The 4925-nt window shown below is 34.9% G+C and overlaps 1 pseudogene; it reads left to right on the forward strand.

Moving 5' to 3' along the window:
• The first annotated feature begins 220 nt into the window (after window positions 1-220).
• Window positions 221-3243, forward strand: LOC120198810 (annotated as a pseudogene).
• The last annotated feature ends 1682 nt before the right edge of the window (window positions 3244-4925 follow it).

The raw sequence follows: 4925 nt of genomic DNA on the forward strand, positions 1-4925 counted from the left end.
ATAGTTAGGTACAAGTTTATAACTTTTAATAATCGGAAGACTAAAAAAAGTAGGACTCTATAATCAAAATGCCATTTTTGTACTTTACCCAAAATTAAAATAGGAAAAATGTTCCCATGGTCACAGTATGTCTAGCTGTCATCATCATAACTTCTCTCGTATTTCTTTATCAACTTGGTATTAAAATTTGAATGGGAATATGCACTCAACCCGCTATTAATGGTGCATTTTCTGTTTTTATCTTTGACATGCACTAAAGCTTCACTTCTCTTCCCTTCTGTCTCTTTCTCACTGCTCTGTTCTCACTATCTTCTTCTTCTTCTGAATTCTTAATCTTAAAGGAAGAAACAGAAATGGGGTTTTGTCTTTGAGCTTTCTTTTTTCATTAAACAAAGAAGAATTCTGTTAAAAGAAAGACATGAATTTCTCCCAGTTTCTGCTCTTTCTCTCTCTTTCGTTCACACTTTCGGTTCATGGGAACACGGAGCTTAGATCTCTAATGGAGCTGAAGACTTCTTTAGACCCAACAAACATGGTCCTCGAGTCATGGAAGAGCGACGGCAACCCTTGCGGCGGTTCTTTTGTCGGCGTGGCTTGTAATCAGCATCGAAAGGTGGCCAACATTTCGTTGCAGGGAAAGGGTCTTTCTGGTAAATTATCGCCTGCTATTGCCGGGCTCAAGTGTCTCTCTGGTTTGTTCTTGCATTACAATTCATTGTCTGGTGAAATACCTGAAGAGCTCTCAAATCTTCAAGAGTTAACTGATCTTTATCTTAATGTTAATAATCTGTCTGGTTCCATTCCACCTCAGATCGGTTACATGGTTGGTTTACAAGGTTAGTTCATCATTTTGTTTCTGAAAATTTTCATTTATTTTTAGTTGATATAATATCAAAAATAAACTCCAACCTCTATCAAAATAATTATTTTAGACTCTATATATATATTTTTTTTGAAAATTTTTAGATTTAATGTTTCATTTGGGTAAAAACGACCTTTTCATGGACAAAAACATTAGTTAACAAATGAATATGGTTCTAAGATAAGGATTTTTTTACCTTAAAATAAAATGTTAGGATCAAAAAGCTTTAAAAAAAAATAAGGAAACTAACTATTTAATTAAACATAAGTCCGATCAAAAAGCTTTAGAATAAAGAAAAAGAAACTAACTATTTAATTAACCATTAGGACATTTTACCTTAAAACGAGATTCTAGAAATCAAAATCTTCATATAAAAGAATTAGAACCAAAGTGATTATAGAATAAACATTATAATCTAATTTTGACATTATGTTTTTTTTTAGTTTGCATCATTTAACTATAAGATACATGAGATTTAAGTGTTCATACACTTGTTTTAACGATAAATCATTTGCCCTGTAGTTGTAGATTTATGTTGCAACCAGCTAACAGGGAATATACCTACAGAGATGGGGGATTTGAAGGGATTAAATGCACTTTCTTTGCAATATAATAGACTAAGTGGTAAAATCCCAGCAACCTTAGGGAACTTGGGGATGCTAAGAAGAATTGTCTTGAGCTTCAATCTCCTCTCTGGTGAAATTCCATTAACATTAGCTAATAATCGGCAATTGGAAACTCTAGATGTCCGAAACAATACGCTCTATGGCAATGTCCCTCAAGGTAACTACGATATCTCCTTGTATAATTCATGTTCTTCATGTTAGCTTAGACTGATTTGTAGTCTGCAATGAATGAAAAACAAGGTCTGAAGAGATTAAATGGAGAATTCCATGGTGAGTACAATCCTGGTCTATGTGGAACAGGCTTTCCGACGTTGCGACGTTGCACTCGTTTTGATAACATGAACATCAACCAGTTAGAACCGTCCTCATCACATCTGAATGACACAGTTCCACTAGTTAACTCACATACATTAGATAACCAGGGACGTTGTAACCACACTCGTTGTTCGAATCCGTCGAGATTGCAGACGTTACCTGTTATTTCGGGGGTGATTACAGGTGTTTTCGTTTTTACGGTTGCCGGGTTTCTTGCACTATTTCGCTACCGTAGGAAGAAGCAAAAGATAGGGGATACATCAGAATCTTCTGCTGGGCGCCTTAGCACTGACCAGGCAAAGGAACTTCAAAGGAATGGAAGTGTTTCTCCACTTGTAACACTTGAATATTCATACGGATGGAATCCATTAGGTGATCGATGGAACAGCATTGGATTTTCCCAGGAACATTTCGATAAATTTAGGTTCAATCTGGAAGAAGTCGAGTCTGCAACTCGGTGCTTTTCCGAGTTGAACTTACTGGGGAAGAACAATTTCTCATCTGGGGTTTCTAAGAGATGGTTCACTTGTAGCCATTAGAAGCATAAACGTGACCAGCTGCAAATATGAAGAAGCAGAGTTTGTTAAAGGCTTGCAGTTGTTAACATCCTTGAGACATGAAAACCTCGTTATGCTTCGAGGATTTTGCTGCTCGAAGGCCAGAGGTGAATGCTTTCTTATATACGACTTCGTTTCGAAGGGAAATCTATTGAAATATCTCGACGTAGAAGATGGAGGCGAACCAGTTATTGACTGGCCAAAAAGGATATCCATCACCAACGGCATTGCAAAAGGTTAGTTTTCGTAGTTTTCGACCTGGTTACGAGTCCTAAAAGATCAAAGGACCCCAAACATTTCTCATTGATTAATTTTGTCGCATTTTTGTCTCCAACAGGTATTGAATATTTACATAGAACAGAAGGAAGCAAGCCACTGATAGTCCACCGCAACATATCAGTAGAGAAAGTTCTCATTGACCCCCAATTCAACCCCTTGATTGCAGACTCTGGCCTGCACAACATTCTTGCTGATGACATTGTGTACTCAACTCTTAAAGTAAGTGCTGCTATGGGTTACCTAGCACCGGAATACGTCATGACCGGCAGGTTTACGGATAAGACCGACATATTTGCATTCGGAGTGATTGTTCTCCAAATCCTTTCTGGTAAACTTCAACTCACAAGCTCAATGCGATTGGGAGCAGAATCTAGCAGGTTTGAAGATTTTGTTGACAAAAATCTAAGAGGAGAATTTTCAGAATCCATGGCAGCTAAGCTGGGGGAAATCGCAATTCGTTGCATCAATGAATACCCTGAAGATAGACCTAGCATGGTCACAATAATTAAAGAGCTAGATGACTGCAGTTTATTGAGTTCTTGATGTACATTATTTTCCCCCCTTCTTTTGTACCCCCAAACTTGAAAAAGCGATAACATTACATTTATGATTTGATCAAATAGCTTCCCCTTTGTTGCTATATTTTGACGGGGACTAATAAGAACAAACTATATATGGATGCATGAGGAATAGAGATATATATTTTAGATACTTTTAGGTTAAACTATAAGAATGATCACTTAACTATTATCCCTTTTTCATTTTGATTATTGATCTTTTAGTTTTGTCAATTATATTATCTAAATATTTAATTATTGTCAATCAAATCAAACCACTAGTGCTCGTTAACATTTAACAAAGGAGATGAAGTCACTACAAGAAAATGCACCTTAGTGACAATACAAATGATCACTAAAAGCAATAAATTTAGGCACTAAAATGTATAGTGGCAAAATTTTTAAGTCAATCACTTGTCGTTACTAATAACCCGTCACTATTACATTAGTGACAATTATTCTAAAAATTATCACAATTGATCATTTTTTTACCATCTATTTGACAAAATTATCAATATAAATTGTGATGATTTTTTTTACACTAAAAATATATTATGTGACAATCAATATTGTCACACTGACACTAAGTATTTTTAGTGACCAAATGTTTGATATTATTATCAATATAAATTGTGATAAATTTATTTGACACTGAAAGTATATTTTGTGATAACCAATGTTGTAACAGTAAGTTTTTTTAGTGACCAAATGTTCGATACTATTAACAATAACTCTATCACTATTATATTAGTGAATTGTCATAATTACTTGAATTTTTTGTGACTACGTTTTTGACAAAAAAATATTAATAACAATGACGAAAATGTAAACATTGATATTATCCTTATTAGTGATGAATATTTATCACAACTACGTAGTTAAGTTTATTAAAAAATTTATTATGCAATCAATTATAGTATATATTACATTTTTAGTTGAATCCATCTTCTTTAGGAACTTGCAATTTTTCATATAACTACCAGTATCTGATTTCAGATTGATATAAGCATGGGCTACCCTCCCAACTCAATTTGTTTAAGGGGTCTAGTATATGATAAATTAATTGTAACCCCCTCAAACCGATGCGGGTGACCCGATCTGATCTGGGGTGTCACATTAGGGCCACCGGAGCGACCCACTGTAAAAATCACAGAAAAATTAATTTTTTATTAAAACATGTAAAGTCATAAAATCATTTATAAATACAAAAGTAAACTTTAGTAGTATTCAGAAATAAAACAAATTTCAGACTCATATGTGAAACAAATTACAACCTACATGCCCCCTAATCACATGCACCGTACTCCGCAAGCAACACTGGTGGAACTCCCTTACTGAAGTCGATAGTTGCACTGGTACGGTTCTTTTAACCTGAAATGGTGAATAACATAGTGAACTTTGGGAAGCTCAGTAATACAATACTACTAAATGATGCTACAGGACATGCAGATAAATGGAAAGCCATAAAATTTCCTTATTGAATCAGACGTATACAGGTTTTTAGAATAAGCTGGGGTTCCACTAGTAGTTCATTGAGTAGAATCCATGAAGAACTCAGTTCATAGGAAACATTCATAGTATAAAGTTTTCAGGAGATCGAATAGGATGTCTAGTGTGTTCCAATCAAAACTAGTGAAAAGATATAAATCTTTTAAAACCATATTGGAACCCTCCAACCAAACTCCATTATGCAGTTCCCCAGAACTGCATCCATAAGGGCTTACCCTAA

The sequence above is a fragment of the Hibiscus syriacus genome, unplaced genomic scaffold, assembly GCF_006381635.1.
Source record: "Hibiscus syriacus cultivar Baekdansim isolate YM2019G1 unplaced genomic scaffold, ASM638163v2 tig00004797_pilon, whole genome shotgun sequence".
NCBI lineage: Eukaryota > Viridiplantae > Streptophyta > Magnoliopsida > Malvales > Malvaceae > Hibiscus > Hibiscus syriacus.